This window comes from Bos indicus, chromosome 4, assembly GCF_029378745.1.
Source record: "Bos indicus isolate NIAB-ARS_2022 breed Sahiwal x Tharparkar chromosome 4, NIAB-ARS_B.indTharparkar_mat_pri_1.0, whole genome shotgun sequence".
In the NCBI taxonomy this organism is placed as follows: Eukaryota; Metazoa; Chordata; class Mammalia; order Artiodactyla; family Bovidae; genus Bos; species Bos indicus.
Window position 1 is genome coordinate 35312429 of NC_091763.1, and position 21452 is coordinate 35333880.

Sequence of the window (21452 nt, forward strand, 5' to 3'; positions counted from 1 at the left end):
GGTGGTAGAAGTTAACAGTTCTATTTCTTATTCATTTTTTAAGTGTGTATTACCTATTAGAAATACACATGGAAATGTTAAGCTATTAAATATTAAAAAACACGAAGTTCAGAGAAGTGGTCAATACTGAAGAAGTTAATCTGGGAATGAATCATCATCATTTTAGAATGCCAGAAAGCAGGTATGGTATATGACTGCACTTAATATCTACCACAACAGAGGAAGGATATCTATCCAGTGCCTGGTAAGTCAAGAGTCATCTGTGTATAGAGCTTTGAGACTTTGAACTTTATGTTAAAATCCAACCATTCAGCCTAGGATTCATAAATTTATTGACCATAATGTATGTGAAGCTCTTGCTGCTGAGCCCTGACTAGGTAGCCTCCACCTGGCCTCCTGACTCACATTTATGCTGTTATCTTTAATCTGGTTGATTTTCCATAGATCTTTCCCAGTTTTTCACTGAGTGCTGAATCATAGAGACTTCTCTCTGCCTCTGTTTAAATCATCACATGTGATTTTTCTGGAAGACTGAAATGAATCCAACAAGGTCATGATAATGAAATGAATTTACTAATGAAATACATATGTATGATTGTTACATATACCAGCTAAGCACTCCTTGGCTCTTCAATTTAGAAATATTTTATATTTCTTAAAGTTAAAAACAAAAATTGACCAACTATATCTAAACAATCATTTTCAAAGATTTTAAAACAAGTTTTAAAAATGGATAAATTCATTAAATTAATCCTTTGACTTTTGGCAAATAGGCTGGTAGTAAACTGACTTTCTGGGGCTTCTCTGGTGGCTCAGATGGTAAAGAATCTCCTTGCCAATGCACGAGACCTGGGCTCGATCTCTGGATTAGGAAGATCCCCTGGAGAAGGGAATGGAAACTCATTCCAGTGTTCTTGCCTGGAGAATCCCATGGACAGAAGAGTCTGGTAGGCTACATACAGTTCATGGGGTCACAAAGAATTGGACACAAATGAGCAGCTAACACACACACAGACACAAACTGACCTTCTACAAATTCACCTACAAAAATGTCTATTTCTCATGTGCAATTTACCTTCTAAAGTACTGAAGTGTGTGCTTTGACTTGATTTTGTAAGGAAAATTAATGTGTAAAAGCTGATAGATTTAGTGTTAAGAGTTATTAAGCTTGTTATTTTTTTAAGTGAAAAATCAGAGGTACTGCTAACCCTACTAAACTGTGTTTCCTACCTTAATAACTGAAGAGAATGCTGAATTTAATTAGAGATTAGTGAATATAAATCCATAATCCTACCCATACAATTCCAAGGACCCTCTGAAATCTATTCACAGATCTAAGATTACAATACCCTGAGAACTTTATACTAAAATTCAAGGCCACCTTGGTATCTATATCTTGGTCCCCTTGATAATCCATGTGGTAAACGGGAAACTATGTTGGACCTCCATGTTTCATAGCTTTTAGTAGGACATCATTTCTCAAAACTGAGAAATTTCTGGGGAAAACAGTCTTACAACAAACAGTACAGTTCTTGGAAATAAAAGGTCCCCAACTATAGCAAACATGGCAACATAAGAAACCGTGACTTCAAACAGGAGTCTGTGAAGTAAAAACAAAAAAAAAATTTTAACTTTAGAAATCAACCTTGAAGGATAAATCTAATTTCCTGAGCAATCTTGGTAAGGGGTATCCAAGGAGTATTTGTAAAAGAAAGTCTCACAGCTGATGTAATATCCTGGCAATCTTATTAGGTTGGGTTCAGTTATTACATTTGAACACCAAAGTAAATTGCTCTTCTTCCCACTGATAGTTGGGAAAATGGATTTTGCCAGATATACCTATGCAATTGGCTACTCACTTTATATTATATAAGAAGTTTAATCTTCATGAAAACCTTATCCATTCATACACACTTTAAAACACTAAATAAACTCCAAAAATACCTCAAGAAGTCCTTAAAAAGATCTCTTTGTTCTTAAGAGGTGCCCTATATCACCTCCACGGAATTCTCAGGACTTGGCAGAGTGAAGTATCAAAAGCCACTGTTTGGTAACCAACAGATGTGTTTCTCACTAACTATACTAGAACGAATTTCTAATTTGCTCAGTAAATATTTATAAATGCTTAACACTTAGTGGTTTTTGTGAAAATATAAAATTAAAGTAAACAAAAGAACAAATAACAACATAACTAAACATTCCAACAAGAAATTAGTTGATTCTCTCTGGTAGCTAACAGTATAGAAGAAGAAGAAGAAAGTGTTAGTCACTCAATAATGTCCAATTCTTTGCAACCCCGTGGACTGTACCCACCAGCCTCCTCTGTCCATGGAATTCTCCAGGAAATAATACTGGAGTGGGTAGCCATTCCCTTCTCAGGTGATCCTCCCAACCCGGGGATTGAACCATCACACTTCTGTCATTACACTTAACTCCTGGTACTTCTGAAGGAATGATTTAATTATTACAGTACCAGGAGTTAAGTGTAATGACAGAAGTATGATGTACAGAGCTTCATGAAAACACAGAGAGGAGGTCACATAAACTAGACTAAGAGGCTTGAAAACTTTTACCAAAAATTATAAATTTAGACTTAAGTTCTGAGGGACAAGCAGGCATTAACTTGCTAAGGAGGAAAGCATTTATGTGCATAGGTCAGCATGTGCAATGTATGAATACATAGAATTACTTGACATGCTCAGAGTAAAAAAAATAATTTATAATAGAAATTAAGAGTATTGTTTTTAATTTTTTTATATATAAAATTTAATATAATACAAATTAAGAGTATTTCCAGAGAAGGCAATGGCAACCCACTCCAGTACTCTTGACTGGAAAATCCCATGGACGGAGGAGCCTGGTGGGCTGCAGTCCATGGGGTCGCTAAGAGTCGGGCACGACTGAGCGACTTCACTTTCACTTTTTACTTTCATGCATTGGAGAAGGAAATGGCAACCCACTCCAGTGTTCTTGCCTGGAGAATTCCAGGGACAGAGGAGCCTAGTGGGCTGCCGTCTATGGGGTCGCACAGAGTTGGACACGACTGACGCGACTTAGCAGCAGCAGCAGAAGCGATGCAGCCGCAGAAGCGACGCAGCAGCAGCAGCAGCGACAGTATTATATATGTAATAATTGGAGAATCAGACCATCAAGGGCCTTTTGTGTTCAGTGTAACAACTGATACATGTTTTTCCTTTAAGTTTTAGGAAGCACTTAAAAGTCTTTTAAGCACATGAACACATAATTGTATTTATATTTTTTAAGTTTCTCTGAAAGGATATTGGAGTGAGTGAAGATGAATTGGTTGAAGGGAGACCAGTGAAGAAGTTATCATACTAATCCAGGATAGAAGTGATGATGGGAAGAAATAATCTTGGAAAAGAGAAAGGGAGCCACTTTCAGGAAATAATAGGAAGGAGGAATCTATATGATTAAATAGTTGATGCAATGATGAAGGGAGGAAGGAGGGTGCAATAGATGCAATTCCTAGTTTTCCCACAGAAATAGAAGGTGTGGAGACAAGAAATTGACAAATATGTTTTAAGGAATATAATATGAATTCAACTTTTAATATGTTGTGTATAAGGTTTGGGGGAACATCAAATTTATTGTATGATAGGCAGTCAAATTTATGATGTAAAACTTAACAGTATAACCAACACTGGAAATAAAATGTTTTATTAGAATGCAATGTGTGTTACATAGATAAAAATACATATTATTTATTTAGATACTTGGAAGAATATATAGTATTACAATATAAAATGGATAATCTTTCAGCATTAATGTGAAGAAAATTTGAAAGGTCATCATGTTTGTTTTATATTGGCAATTGCTTCACATTTTGAAGGGTCTTAAAGAAAGGATGAGCTAGGTATGGCAGGACAAGTTGCACCTTCCTTGTAGCCATCAGAAAAAATAGAAACAAAACAGGAAAACACCCACAAAATAGGAAAAGATAATTGATTTGCTGTGTCCAGTGCTAATTTAATAAGAGAAAGTTCTCATAATGCAATTTGTTTGCAATGTAATTTTAAAAACAGTGTCTAAAAGTCTCCCAGAGAAGAACAATGGCAGCAGGACTCTATTATACTGAGACATTTAATGTCAGTTTTAGATGGTGTGTTTTCACTTTCCAACATCTCTGAAATATGGATGCATCTTAATATCAATAACATTTTATACTTGTTCTCTCCTAAAGAGCCAGTTCTTCCAGTAGTCTGCAATGTGTCCAAAGTACAACCATTAAAATTCAGGAAAAAGGGTTTTAGTTGTTTGAAAGATACCTCTTAAAGCATAAGGAACAGATAATCAGAGGATAGGGGATTGAATGTTGTGAAAAAATTTTCAAAATACAAGAGCTAAAAGTAGGTTTGCCCTATATTATGTAAGTGCAAGAGCCCAGTACTAGTAATTTAAAACAAAATGATTCTTTTAAAAAATTCTCTATCATCAGTGCTTTGGAGCATCTGGATAAAAAACAGATGTCAATGACACTGAATTTAAAAATTATTGAAAAAGTTGTACTTTGTGAAATTTAGAAACACCATAATCAATTTAACTGGCTTATTTTTTTTTCACTTATACATAAAAAATGGTAATTTATAATTTTTCAGAAAATTCTGCATAATTAAATCCAAAATAATTCTCTCAATTACCATAAAATTCTAAAAGTTAAGAAAGCATTGCACCATGGCTTAACTGGCAGTATTTGCTTTTCTTTTTAAAAAATAACATGCATTCACAACTTACAGTATTTTAGATAGGTGAAATACTATATCTGGTGCAACAACAAAAAGACAAAAAAAAGAAAAAGAAAATAGAAATTGTTTCTGTAGCTGTAACTCTCTTCTACAAAGTTTTCTTTTTTCCTTTCCTAAAGTGGAAAAGAGAACCAATTAGATGGAAGATCATTCCATAGAGCAAGATGGCTCAACTAATCCTCACCAGCCACCATTTAGACTCTGAAACCTGGAATGATTAACTGTGACTTTTGAAAGTAAACTGACCACACGTAAGGATCTGCCTATATGATCACCCAGCAGAGCAAAGAGAGAGGAAAGTGAAAGGATGAGCACAGTAAGGGAAGGAGTAGACGGGTGGAGGTGCGGGGTGGGGAGAGAGTCCTGATTCCCAAGGCATACAAGTTTTCATTATCCTTCTCTGAGCATCTAAATGACATTAAATTGCTCCAGCAGAGCAAAGGCAAGCCTTCAGACCTCTGGAACAACTTCAGACCATGACGTTTTCAAGGTATAATGCAGGCTATACAACCCAGAGTTGACTTTAAAACACGTGAATATTTACCAGGAAGCAGAGCTGTTGCCAGGGTAGGGAGGGTTTTAAAGTGTGGTTTAAATGCATTAAGGAAACACACATACATAAAATGTCTTGGAAACTGACAAATCAATGAAAGAATGTCATGGAAAGCTTGATGGAAACTTCCCTTGAAGTGGTAGATGGTTTAAAAGATAAAAGGAGCTCAATCTTGGTGTATCTGTGGTTTTGGACCCTTAAGTCTTTCGCGTAGTTAAAATGTACAAAGGAAAAACCAAGTATAGTTCCTGGGATCCTAATAGAAGGAGGATAAAAAGCCTTTTTTTCTGTTGCAGTTAGGCAAATATCTGTTCAATGTCATGGAAATATGTGTACTTAGACAAAGATTCAGAAACAATTCTTCTGAATGTTGGCAGGAAACATTTATCACATTGGTACCTTTGTATTCAAACTCTTTCACTTTTGTGATATAACACATTGCTTATTGGAATATTTATGCTGGTACAATTATCCAGGTAATGGTGTGAAAATTATAAGACAAAATTCTAAAAAGCAAATAATGCAATAAAAATGCATTCAAAGCACAGTCACATTGTTTATTAATTTTCTATTGCTGGCTAAGAAACCACAACGCATTTAACGGCTTTAAAACAATACCTGTTTATTAGCTCACAGTTCTGTAGGTCAGAAGTGTGGACACAGTGTTACTGGAGTCCCTGCTTAAGGTCCCACAGGTTGAAAATCAAGATGTCAAGCAGCCACATTCTCAGTAGAATCTTGCAGTCTTCTTTCAGTTTGATGGCACAAATTAGTTCCTTATGGTTGTCAGAGTCAGGTCCCTATTGCATTGCCTATTGTGAGATGGACATCACTTTCATCTCTGAGAGTTCACATGCTCTCTCCATCTTCAAAACCAGCAATGGAGAATCTCCTCTCACACTTCACATCTTTTTAGCTGGGGAAAGCCAAGATCCTTTTAAGGGCTCACAGGATTGGATTAGTCTCTGGCAGGACATTCTCCCTGTATAACATCAATTGATTTGGGACCGTTTAATTACATTCTGAAAAGTCTCAACACAGTAGCAGTCTTACTTGAGTTAGATTGACTGGTAGGAGACGTGTATTTTCAAGAGAATGGGAATCTTAGGTCATAATTCTATGACAGACAAGCAGATATAGTGACATTTAGGCATTTGGAAATGCAGTGAATTACCTAAAAAGCACCATGAAATTAAAAGATGCTTGCTCCTTGGAAGGAAAGTTATGACCAACCTAGACAGCATATTAAAAAGCAGAGACATTACTTTGCCAACAAAGGTCCATCTAGTCAAAGCTATTATTTTTCCAGTAGTTATATATGGATGTGAGAGTTGGACTATAAAGAAAGCTGAGTGCCAAGGAATTGATGCTTTTGAACTGTGGTGTTGGAGAAGACTCTTGAGAGTCCCTTGGACTGCAAGGAGATCCAACCAGTCCATCCTAAAGTAAATCAATCCTGAATATTCACTAGAAGGACTGATGCTGAAGCTGAAACTCCAATACTTTGGCCACCTGATGTGAAGAAATGACTCACTGGAAAAGACCCTGATGCTGGGAAAGATTGAAGGCAGGAGGAGAAGGGGACAACAGAGGATGAGATGGTTGGATGGTATCACTGACTCAATGGACATGAGTTTGAGTAGGCTCTGGGAGTTGGTAATGGGCAGGGAAACCTGGCATGCTGCAGTCCATGGGGTTGCAAAGAGTCAAACACAACTGAGCAACTGAACTGAACTGAACTGAACCTAAAAAGGATGCAGGTTGGGAATTTCTGAGCTCTTCCCCTTTACTAGAAATGTCTTGGCAGATTTCATCTCTCACCCTTCAACATTGTTGCCTTCCATTTTTAACTTGAAGCAGGTCTTGATAAACCTTACATCTTTCTCAAATATAATGGGTATCTGGTAGGTATAGCTTGTTAACATAAGAGTACACAGTTAATCAAGAATGGGACTTAACCAGTAACACCCAGCCGGGCATAGAACATCACTGATCTTGTCTGTGTTCAAAGAATTGCTATAATCATAGCTAAGTTTCTGATACAGTCTGCCCTCTGTATCCGTTGGTTCTGCATTTGCAGATTCAACCAACTGCAAACTGAAAATATTTGAAAAAATAAACCCAGAAACTTCCAAAAATTAAAATTTGAATCTTTCATTTATGGCAACTGTTTACATAACATTTACATTGTATCTACAACTATTTATTATAAATAGCATTTACATTGTATTAGGTATTAACATGGCTTCCCAGGTGGCATTAGTGGTAAAAAATAAACCCTCTTGCCAATGCAGGAGACATGAGACATGGGCTCGATCCCTGAATCAGGAAGATGCCCTGGAGGAGGGAATGACAACCCACTCCAGTATTCTTGCCTGGAGAATCCCATGGACTGAAGAGCATGGGGGGCTGCAGTCCATGGGGTCACAAAGAGTCAGACATGACTGAAGCAACTTAGCATATTACACAACACAGGTATCAATATTAAAAGCAATCTAGGGATGATTTAAAGTATGATTCAGTAACCATTACTGAAGCTGTGCTCCTTTAAGGGATGAATTTGTCTAGTAAAGAGATTGTTTTCACCACTGAAATTTCCTCCTGAGATTTTCTTACCATATTTATGGCATCATAAGACCCTTGCTAAAGCACCCAGTTTTCTTCTCTTACCTCTTCTCTATCAAAACAGAGTCAAAGTATATGTTCTCACATCAGTAATTTGCATCTCAGTCTCAACTAAAAGCTATATAGAGTATTTTCACTTTATGTTGTACCTTGTACTCATGAAATAGTATGTCATTTAAAATTAATTTACTGATAGCAGGATATTAACATATGAAAATCACTTGAAAAGTATTTTGAATCATTATTACTAACACATTGATTGCCTATTCTAAGGCACTATATTAAAACCTTTAAGCTAGCAACTTGTTTAATACTCAAGCTTCCCCTGTGTCTCAGAGGTAAAGAATCTGCTTGCAATGCAGGAGATTCAGGAGACACAGGTTGGATCCCTGGGTTAGGAAGCTCCCCTGAAGGAGGAAATGACTGCCTTCCCCAGTATTCTGGCTGGGACAATCCCATGACAGAGGAACCTGGTGGGCTACAGTCCATGGGGTTGCAAATAGTCAAGACACGACTGAGCAGTTGATCACACTGTCACATTATTTTCATCCTCACGATGTATAAGGTGGTTATTATAACTGCACAATTTTAACAACAAGAAAACTGAAGTATATAGAAATAAATGTTAAGAAAATTTATCAATGTAATATAGTCAGTTAAGAATATGACCCTAGATAACTTGATTTTATTGATTGCTATACTAACTGCCTTCCACAAAGGATACCATTCAGTAAGTATGAATATGTGTATGGGCAAAAGGAAAATTTCCCTCCTGAAGTATGAGTTCCCTTTGCCAAATTCTGCCACTGTGATCAGTGGTTTTCCCCCCTTTGAGGCATGTGTGTATCCTATACATGCAAACATATATAAAATCAAAATGACTGTGCATGAGATATTTAGCACAATTAGGAGGCAATAACATGCATCTTCCTTTTTTCATGTGTAAAATAATACTGGAGATCTGAGTATATTAATTTGGTGTTTGGGGACTCATTTAGTATACAAAATGCATACTGAACCATGAGACTAAAAAAATCACTGTCTCCTCTGCTTCATAACTGGCTCCAAGATCTATGATAAGTCTGAAGCTTTACAATACATGCAAGCCAAGCAGTTGGCCAGTTTTATGGGTACTGCCAGAAAACATGAGTCTCTTGGATCAGAGACAGCTTAATTTTTATGTCAGTTCCCACTGTTCCCAGTTCCCAAGGGGCCAATGTACAAAGACCTAGGTGGAAGTGGCAACAAAGTAGCTTTGCATTACAGCTTGCTGCTGTTGCTAAATCACTTCAGTCCTGTCGGACTCTGTGTGACCCCATAGACGGCAGCCCACCAGGCTCCTCCGTCCTTGGGATTCTCCAGGCAAGAACACTGGAGTGGGTTGCCATTTCCTTCTCCAATGCATGAAAGCAAAAAACGAAAGTGAAGTTGCTCAATCATGTCCAACTTTTCTCGACCCCATGGACTACAGCCTACTAGGCTCCTCCATCCGTGGGATTTTAGAAGTATTAAATTCAAGGAACTCAAAAGTTTTACTATGAATTGCAAACAAATTTGCCTGACCTTTACTCTGGAGGAGGCACTCAATTTCTTAAAGTTATTCTACATACAAATGTTCTTAAAACAATAGTCCAGAGGCAAAAGGCAGTTAGGGCCTTGACTTGCAAGCCAAACAAAACTGACAAAATCATAAAGAACCATCACACAAACTCACTAGTTGTGGAGCTTTGGTGTATCACTTAATCCTTCTGAGCTTGGTAATCTGTAAAACAGTAGTACCAGACACTTATTTGTCTAAGGATGAACTATAATAATGTATTTTAAATCACATTGTGAACTGCAAAGTACTCCAAACAAATGTTACAGTTGTTATTCTGATCATCCTTGAAATCAAATATATAAGCGCTTTTCTATGGTCAGCAAGTACATGACGGATTGGATGGATATTAACTTTAGTAATATTTTAGGACATGTTCAGCTGGCCATAATACCAATTAAGTCTGAGTGAGAGATTTTGGATTGTTTGGGACCCAACCCAGGGAAAGTTATATTAAAATTCAATGAATTATAAGGGAAGATGTTAATTCATGATTAGAAAAATAAATCCAACTCCTAAAAAGAAAGCAGGACATATTTTTATCCTGAAAAATGCCTGGGTGTTTTCAGAATTTGATTAAGTGTTTCATACCAGTTACAATAATATGAAAAAGAGCTTAACTAGCATATGGAGACATAAAGATGACTTGAATAAATAAAACCACCCAGCTGATTGTATCTCTACATAAAAGAAGGGCTCTTACTAATAACTTAAAAGTCTAATTTTGTGTGAAAAATACTGCTTAATTTTCTAACAGGTTAAACCTAAAAATATTTAATGTTTATTTAATATATTGTTGCACATATTGGATTAGTATTTATACCTATATCTTCATTTAATAGATTGCCATTTTTAGTGCCCATAGTTATAAATTTAAAGTTCTTTCTTTAAGCAACTTATTAATAAAATAAGGTTTATTGAGTTATATTTTTAAGTTAAATGTTTCTCTGGGTTTATTTTCCTATGGGATAAGTAAAAAATTAAATTTGATTTGTTCACTTATCAAATGAATAAGGTGCACTATTAACATAGAAAGCAGTTAATTTCTTTCTCTTTCTATTGCTGACTACTTAATCCTTAAGAAAGATAGTAAAAAAGCTTTCTTTAAGTATAATAAATTCCAGATTTTATAAAATCCCCAGAAGCTTTTAAAAAATGTTTCAAAAGCTTTAAGATGTGTCCTGTCCCCAACCCCAACAGGAAATTCTGACAATAGTTAAATATATTCATCATATGTGGAGTACAAGAAATATGATTATGATGCATCAGTGTTGAAAAAATTGTACAGAGGTAAAAAACGCATTACTCTTTTTGTTCAATTTACAGGCTAATCAGACACAAAGCTAAGTTGTGAAAGACATGAAACAAAGAGCAAATGGGATTTGTGTGTGTGTGTGTGTGTGTGTGTGTGTATCTTTGTGCGTGATGCCAGACCAAAAAGACTAGAGTAAGTAATTAAAATAAAATGGAGAGGTATCATTTTTTATATTTTTTATTTTATTGTACTGGGGATATAGCACATGTAAAAAATGTTATATATACATACAATTTAAATAATAATAATAACCCAGATAACTACCACTCAAAAAATAGAATTTTGCCAATACCAGAGAAGTCCTTATGGTCCTCTGTAATAGAATTTGATCACTTTCCAGCATACTCTTGAATATTTTGTTAATCAATTCTTTGTTTTTCTATAATATTATGTATATATATTTCCTTAAAAAACTACTATCTGTATTTTAATTTTTCAATTTCAATGAATGGGATTATTTTGTATACATTCTTTTTATTTCCCTCTTTATACATTTTTTGAGATTCATCCAGATGATGCATTTAGTTGCAGTTTATTCTTTTCACTGTTGAATGTTAATCCAATGTGAGATTGTACAGCAAGTCATTTATATCAATATACTGAACTGATGATTGTTTGTTGGTTGGTTGTTTTGGCTGTTGCCAGCTTTGGGAGCACTTTCAGTCCTTCATTATTATGAGCACACTGCAGGTTTTTGTACATGACTCCTGGAACACATATGCAGTGATTCAGTCTTACACTTGAAGACCTATACTTAAGAGGGAATTGATGGCCCATAAGGGCTTCCCAGGTGGCGCTAGTGGTAAAGAACCCACCAGCCAATGCAGGTAGGCATAAGAGACGCAGGTTCTATCGCTGGGTTAGAAAGATCCCCTTGGAGGAGGGCATGGCAACGCACTCCAGAGTTCTTACCTGGAGAACCCATGGACAGAAGAGCCTGGCATCACACAGAGTTGGACAGGACTGCAACAACTTACCATGCAAGGTATATGTATCATCATTTTAATTAGTTTTTTTCAGTTTTCCAAAGAGCCTGAAGTAAATGTGAACTCTTTGATCCTTCTTACATTGCTGATGGGAATATACAATGGTGTGTGTGTGTATGTGTGCATGTTAGTTGCTCAGTCATGTCTGACTCTTTGCAACCCCATGGACTGTAGCGTGCCAGACTCCTCCATCCATGGAATTCTCCAGGCAAGAATACTGAAGTGGGTAACCATTCACTTTTCCAGGGGATCTTCCCAACCCAGGGATTGAACCCAACTCTCCCTCATTGCAGGCAGATTCTTTACTGTCTGAGCCACCAGGGAAGCCCCTAAAATGGTACAGACACTTACAGAATGTTTACAGCACTTTCTCAGCTTTTACTATATGAATCAGCAATCACACACATGGCCATTTATTACAGAGATATGAAAACTTACATTGACACAATACATAGGAAAATACCAATACATGAATGTATTAGCAACTTTATTTATAATAGAAAAGTTCTAACAATAGCCCAAATGTCCTTCCTTTGGTGAATGTATAGACAAACTCTGATACATCCATACCTGGAATCCATATGTTCTACACATGGAACACCACACACCACTAAAAAACAATAAAATATCAAATAAGTCTAACAACCTGAATGGACCTGAAAAATTATTCTTAGTGAAAAATGTCAGTCTCACAATGCTTCATGTTGTACTGATCTCATTATATAACATTCTTGAAATGGAAAAACAATGTAAAGATGGAGAACATATTCATGATTTCCAGGGGCCAGGTAGAGTGTGTATGTGTGTGTGATGAGGTTACAGATACAAGTACAAAAAAATAGCATGCTAGAGCTGTTTTGTGGTGACAGGACCATTTGGCACCTTGATTTGGGTGGTGGTTATATAAATCTATACTTGTGATAAAACTGCACAGAATTGTATATTCACAGAAATTAATGCAGATTTTAAAATGGTGAAAAGACTATATTCTGGTTAGCACTGAGGTGCCATTTCTTGGTTTTGATGTTATACAACAGCTGTGTAATATGCCTCTACTGGGGAAAGGTGGATAAAGAGTATATGAAAATATGCACTATTTATGCAACTTTCTTTGAGTAATGCTTCAAAATAAAAAGCCTTTATGCCTATCACAGTTAACTAAAGAAAAATTTTTTTAATCCTGGCGTGATTTTTAATTTTGTGTGCATGTGTATGTGTGTGTCTCAGGGAAAGCAATCAACATATACTATTTACAAAATGTTCTTGTCCCCTATTAGCCAATATAGACTGTTGATAGTATGCATATTCCTGTGTGTCCATTTACATACACTTACAATCCAACAGTTTCTCTACCAGAAATACATGAAAGCTAACATCCATTTATTTGTGTTTAAAAATTAAGCTACCAACATTACTCTAAATTATGCCTTGGTCACTGAACTCACTCTTTAAAGTATATAGGTGATATGACTATAGTCAGCTGTTCTGTACCACTCACAGAATTATTTCCTTACTTGTCTTTTGATTTTTTACATTACATTTGCAAAGAAACAAAGTTTTTTTATTCATTTAGAATATATGAACCAGGAGAGTATTTGAGGAGAAATTACTAATCACACAGTCCAATGTACACAAGTTGCTGGTATGAGCTTTTTTTCTGAGAACAGAATTGAAGTGAGAGGAATTAGAAAAGAACAAGAGGCTCCAGGAAAAGTAAGGAAGTGAAAAGTGGTGGAGACAGTTGGTGCTGACAGAGGTTTTTTTGATGGAAGCTTAAGTACTGCTTCCAATCTCCCTGCGGTTGAACCAGGTGGTACAGATTAGTGGTTTAATGCATTGTTCTAAGTGTCAAACCATTCAGGCCATTGCTCAGGATCCAAATCCAAAAAGGGGCCTTAAAATCACTCAAATGTAAACGAAGAGAGACTATGCTTACCAGATCCTTTTTAGGTAGAAGAGTTATATGAGGTTGGGGAATTCTTTGATAATTTATTTAAGCATGGGAGTAAAGAACTGGGAAGGCACCAAGTATCAATTGAGCATCATTAAACTGCCTTCTAAGAAATGGACCCCATTAACTACAGGATTATTTGCTTTGCCAAGTACAATGTGGGAGTAGGGGAGACTTGTTTGAGAAAATGGGAAGAGACTGATCACACCCTCCAATTAGCCGCCTTCCTTCCTTTTCTGCTACAAAGCAGTCAACTTTCTACTAGAATACAATAAACACCAAAAGCATATTGCTTTGAAGGACTGATGATTTATTAGCTTGCCTGGGGCATCCACATGTCTGTTTAGCCCTAGTGGCATATACACATTATATGTGTGTGGCCACATAATCACAAACATGCACAAATGCACAGAAAGTAGTCCTTCCAGCTGAAGAGAATACTGCTGACAATGCAATAACGCTCCTGAAAATGGTGCTTTGGGATTTCACACCCTCACTCTCACTTGGGCTTCCTCCTCCAGATCTAACTGTACTCCTGAGTACTGGCACAGAAATATGCCACATATATATATACAAAACATTTATATCAGCCTAGAATTCAGTATTCTTTATCACACTGGAAACATGCCATATGGCAAAAAGACTTGGTGCTTATACAACAGAATTCTTTCCGACCTTCCCTCTTCCCTTAGTGTAAGATTACATTCATTTATTTGCTTGTAAAAAACCATGTAACTCTGTCCACTATAAGTTGGCAAGCCATTCCAACCATGCAAAGCACAGATAAGTAAATTTCAGACCAATTGTTGATGGCTAAATTCATCTTTTCTTTACAGAAAAGGCAATCCATATTTCTCTTTTTCCTTGACAGAAAACTGTACACACTTGTGTATGGGAATAATGAGGTCTTTTATTGAAGACTGTCATGAATAAACATTCAAAAACTATTTCTATGCTCAGTGGCTGGGGTTTTTACTTTTTCCTTTTACTTCGTTGCAGTTTTCTTGAAATTATATATATGTGTGTGTGTGTGTGTGTGTGCATGTGTGCGTGTGTGTGTCTGCGCATGCATTGTCACTTTAGTCATGTCCAATTCTTTGTGACCCTGTGGGCTGTACCCCACCAGGCTCCTCTGTCCATGGGGATTCTCCAAGCAAGAATACTAGAGTGAGTAGCCATGTCCTCCTTCAGGGGATCTTTCCAATTCAGGGATCGAAGCTGCGTCTCTTATATGTCCTGTGTTGGCAGGCTGGTTCTTTACCACTACCGCTACCTGGGAAGCCCATATAAATGAATATATATATATATATATATATATATATATATATATATATAATTATTTCTATTGATATGTGTATAATTAATTTAGTATGTATAATATTTATGTTGAAGATAGTTGTGCATAAATATTTTAGAATATTTCTATTCTTAGTGCTTCGTAGTTTCTATTTTTCTTTTAACTTGGTTGCATTTTGTCTTGAGATTTCCTATATATGTATATAAACATAATTATATTAACATATTGGAGAAGGCAATGGCACCCCACTCCAGTACTCTTACCTGGAAAATCCCATGGATGGAGGAGCCTGGTAGGCTGCAGTCCATGGGGTCACTAAGAGTCGGACACAACTGGGCAACTTCACTTTCACTTTTCACTTTCATGCATTGGAGAAGGAAATGGCAACCCACTCCAGTGTTCTTGCCTGGAGAATCCCAGGGGTGGGAGAGCCTGGTGGGCTGACGTCTATGGGGTCACACAGAGTTGGACACGACTGAAGTGACTTAGCAGTAGCAGTATATTAACATATATAGTATAATATAGTATAGCATATATAGCATAATATGTTAATATAAATACACTAGAATTATAACCAGACTCAATCTTAAAAGAAAGAGGTAATATACATTTAACTGATTTTGGAGAAAAGGAGGCTGAGAGTGAAATTTGTTTCCTCTTTTTTCTACTAACTTGAAAATGCTCTTAAAAATGAAGTTATTTTCGTTTGGTAGTTAAAGTTTCAAATACAACTTAAAAAAATCCTTAATAAAATTCTAGCTATCAGAATCAAACAACACATTAAAAAGATCATACACCATGACCAAGTGGGCTTTGTCCCAGGGATTCAAGGATTCTTCAATATCTGCAAATCAATCAATGTTACACACCACATTAACAAATTGAAAAATAAAAGCCATATGATTATCTCAATAGATGTAGAGAAAGCCTTTGATAAAATTCAACATCCATTTATGATTAAAACTCTCCATAAAGCAGGAATAGAAGGAACATACCTCAACATAATAAAAGCTATATATGACAAACCCACAGCAAACATTATCCTCAATGGTGAAAAATTGAAAGCATTTCCCCTAAAGTCAGGAACAAGACAAGGGTGCCCACTTTCACCATTACTATTCAACATAGTTTTGGAAGTTTTGGCCACAGCAATCAGAGCAGAAAAAGAAATAAAAGGAATCTAAATTGGAAAAGAAAAAGTAAAACTCTCACTGTTTGCAGATGAGATGATCCTCTACATAGCAAACCCTAAAGACTCCACCAGAAAATTACTAGAGCTAATCAATGAATATAGTAAAGCTGCAGGATATAAAATCAACACACAGAAATCACTTGCATTTCCTATACCCTAATAATGAGAAAATAGAAAGAGAAATTAAGGAAACAATTCCATTCACCATTGCAATGAAAAGAATAAAATACTTAGGAATATCTCTACCTAAAGAAACTAAAGACCTATATATACAAAACTATAAAACACTGATGAAAGAAATCAAAGAGGGCACTAATAGATGGAGAAATATACCATGTTCATGGATCGGAAGAATCAATATAGTGAAAATGAGTATACTACACAAAACAATCTATAGATTCAATGCAATCCCTATCAAGCTACCAATGGTATTTTTCACAGAGCTAGAACAAATAATTTCACAATTTGTATGGAAATACAAAAAACTTAGAATAGCCAAAGCAATCTTGAGAAAGAAGAATGGAACTGGAGGAATCAACCTGCCTAACTTCAGGCTCTACTACAAAGCCACAGTCATCAAGACAGTATGGTACTGGCACAAAGACAGAAATATAGATCAATGGAACAAAACAGAAAGCCCACAGATAAACCCACGCACCTATGGACAGCTTATCTTTGACAAAGGAGGCAAGAATATACAATGGAGAAAAGACAATCTCTTTAAAAGTGGTGCTGGGAAAACTGGTCAACCACTTGGAAGGAAAATCCCATGGATGGAGGAGCCTGGTAGGCTGCAGTCCATGGGGTCGAGAAGAGTCGGACATGACTGAGCAACTTCACTTTCACTTTCATGCATTGGAGAAGGAAATGGCAACCCACTCCAGTGTTTCTTGCCTGGAGAATTCCAGGGAGGAGGGAGCCTGGTGGGCTGCCGTCTATGGGATCGCACAGAGTCGGACACAACTGAAGAGACTTAGCAGCAGCCCCAGCAGAAATACAGACATGGCTCTTGCGAAATGTATGATTTAGTAAATAAAAAAGTTATTAAGTAGACAGACACAAATAAATACACATGTAATTGTAGTTATAAAGGGCTTCCTAGGTGGCTTAGTGGTAAAGAACCTGTCTGCCAATGCAGAAAACATGAGTTCAATTTCTGGGTTGGTAAGATCCCCAGGAGAAGGAAATAGCAAACCCACTCCAGTATTCTTACCTGAAGAATCCCATGGACAGAGGAACCTGGTGGGCTGCAGTCCATGGGGCTGCAAAGAGTCAGACACAACTGAAGGACTGAGCATGTACTTATAACTATAATAACTGCTATGATAGAAAAGCATAAGCAATTTGGTTCCACATTGTAATAACTACCCTTTCTCTTATTTCAAACATTTCATGTTCTATTACAATTAAAATTTAGCTTCTTAGATATATTTGTCTATTGGGAAATATCATGTTTCTTTATAAATTAAAAGTCTAGGTCTCTCAGTTTTATTATGAGTTATAAAATCATAAATTTACATCTTATGTTTATGAAAAAGTAACACATTTTAGTATAGTGCATGTACTAGTAAATACAATAGACTTTTCTTCACTGATAGTATTTAAGCCCACCCCATTTCTGTATGCTGCTCTTTCTGCCAACATGATCTAATATAAGGTAGTAGTAAAGAATCAAATGTACAGGCTTACAAATTCTGGAGGTAGATCCATTTAAAAAACAAATAAAATGCCATTATTATAGGGTATTATTTATTAGTTTTTCTAAATAAATCCAATAATGTGTCACACAAATGTTTGAGCTTCCAAAATTGTGCAGTCATATATTTCCAGTTTAATACATTGCAAGTCAATGTATTTATTGGATTTGAGTTCCAGTAAACTCTCACTACTAAATTTCCTTGGCTTCAGAAAATTAATCACTAAAGATCATAGGAATTATATATAGTTTGTATATATCAAATGGTAGCTCTGCAAATTTGTTTGGGCTTATTTAGATTTTGTTGCTATGTATGATAAATAATTAAAAGATAACTGGATTATTTCTAAATCCTTCTAAGACATGTGTGTATTATTGTAACAAATCAACTTAAAAATCAGCTTAATTTTCATAATGATTTTCCAATAATGATGCCAAAACTTTAACACCAGTGTTCTGAGGCACATGCATTTCTGGATTCCTTTGGCAAACGTTGCCACAAAACTTTGATTGAATCTAAGTCTAATATATTTACTTAAGTGGAACCTGTATTTCTATTCAAATACAACTTACGCCTGTATTTCTATTAACTAGATGCATTTAAAAATACATGTATGACATAATTGAAAAATGTACATCCCTTTGCAACACTTGAAATAAAAATTATCAATTACTTGATAGCTGCCTTTAAATTCTTAGCAGTGTTTTGTTATATATTTTGACTTATAGCTTGAGTGATACATGAAGAAAATGAGGTCTAGAGATATTAAGAAACTGACCACATCTGCTTAGCAGCTAACTAGTTGTATAGTCAAACATATAATCACATGCTCCAGGATCCTAACTTACTATCTTTGAACTATGCTATACAACATTATTAAAGATAATCACTTTCAAGAACTGTACCTTTTATAATCCACAACACTCTCTGTCATTCTTCATATCCCAACCATAAATATCATACATAAGATACAGGAAAATGACAAGTTACTATGAATTTTGAAATAACCTTATATTTTCTTATGAAAGTTTGCAGTTTAGTTTTTCTTTAAAGAAAATTATTCCATTTGTGGTTTTTCTAAAAGGGAATGAATGCAATTGTTTTCTTGCTGCCAGAGTGGCCCATCTAAACATTACTGTTCCAAATAGAACAAATTACATATTCAAAAATTCAATCAAGTAAAAGTCCCATATAAAGGTTAATTATTTGTGTGCCATCCCTTGTGGAAGGAGGCATTCTTTTGCTTAGAATACATATTTAATATTCTATGAATAATTTAGATATGTGAGTCCTGCAGGGGTTGGAAAGCTAGCTTATTTGTTCATTTTTAAACTATAAAGTATTCTATGTGTTCCAAAAACAATTAGAATTAGTTTTGTTCTTTCTAGTAATTGAGTTTGAGATTTGGACTCTATATTTATTTTACTTTCTAAAAAGAAGTATGTTTACGGTTGATTTAATACAGTTTTTTTTTAATATTATGAGTATATGTGAGTTTATATTTTCTATATTTCAATTTAATTAATAGTAAACTCTTAAAATGTCTTTACATGACAAATTAACTTTTCTAAACATCTTTAAAAAAATAAAGAAAAATTTTACAGGAAACTTTGGATCTTATGTTTAATGGAGAAGTCTGTATAAAAAATACAGCAAAAGCACATAAGAAAGAAAAAGCAAACATTTTCTATGTAAAACCCAAAGGAATAGTTGCTTTTCCCAGATCACAAGTCTGATTACAAGAGTATTCACATGGATTTCTCAGATTTTAGTGTCAGACCATTCTTATATTTTTATTGATTGTTCCTCTGTAACTAACTTTGTAAAAGAAAGTATTTTATAACCTAAAACTTTATTAAATTATATATCATTACATTGTTTATTACATTATATATTTATACATTTATTTTAATACATATTTTTCCCTGGCAACTGAATGCAAATTACTTTTGAATAGTCTTTGTCATACTCTTTTATATGTTTTCAGCACTTATGATATTGACAAGTACAAAATATTCAATTAACTCACTTCTTTAGTTTCTTTTTTATATCTTTTAAAGACTTTATTTCCTTTTAGAAGTTTTATGTTTACACCAAAATTGAGATGAAGATACAGATATTTCCCATGTATTGGGTTGGCCAACCAGTTTGTTTGGGTCTTTCCATAACACCTTTTGGAAAAACTCAAACGAAACCATTTGCCAACTCAATACTTTTTATTAATATATTACCCCATTATCAACATCACTCACCAGGATGGTACTTTTTTTTTTTTACCAAGGATGAAACTATACTGATACATATAATCACCCAAAATTCAAAATTTACCCAAGGGTTCGCTTTTGGTGTTGTACACTGTACAGGTTTGAACAAATGCACAATGACATATATCCATCATTATTCTATACAGAGTTTATTTTCAGTGCCCTAAAAATTGTTTGTACTCTATGTATTCATTTCTCCCTCCCCTTCCTGATCTCAGCTAACGATTAATCCTTTTATTGTCTTCAGAATTTTGCCTTTTCCAGAATTTCATATAATTGAAATCATATAGTGTGTAGCCTTTTCAGATTGGCTTCTTTTGCTTAGTAATATACATTTAAAGTTTATTCACATCTTCATGGATTGAAAGCCCATTTCCTTTTATTGCTAAATTATACTCCATTATTTGTATATCAGTTCAGTTCAGTTGCTCAGTCATGTCTAACTCTTTGTCGGACATGGACTACAGCATGCCAAGCCTCCCTGTCCATCACCAGCTCCCACAGCTTACTAAAACTCATGTCCATTGAGTCGATGATGCCATCCAACCATCTCATCCTCTGTCTTCCCCTTCTCCCACCTTCAATCTTTCCCAGAATCAGGGTCTTTTCAAATGAGTCAGTTCTTCACATAAGGTGGCCAAAGTATTGGAGTTTCAGCGTCAGCGTCAGTCCTTCCAATGAACATTCAGGACTGATTTATTTAGGATGGACTGGTTGGATCTCCTTGCTATCTAAGGGACTCTGGATTATTTATACCCTGGATTATTTATCCATCACCTACTGAAAGACATCCTGGTTGCTTCCAAGTTTTGGCAACTACAGATAAAGGCATTATAAACATCCATATGCAGGTTTATGCATGGGCATGTTTTCAAATCCTTCCAATAAAACACCAAGAAGTGTGACTGCTAGATCCCATGCCAAAAAGTATGTTAATTTTGTATGAAACAACAAACTGTCTTCTAAAATGGTTGCAACATATCGTATTCCCATAAGCAATGTATAAAATTTCCTATTTTCCACATCCTTGCCAAATTTGCTATTGTCAGTGCTAAATTTGGGTGATTCTAATAGGTGTATAGAGGTGTCTCTTTGTTTTATTTGTATTTCTCTTATGACATATGCAGGTCAGGAAGCAACAGTTAGAACTGGACATGGAACAACAGACTGGTTCCAAATAGGAAAAGGACTACATCAAAGCTGTATATTGGC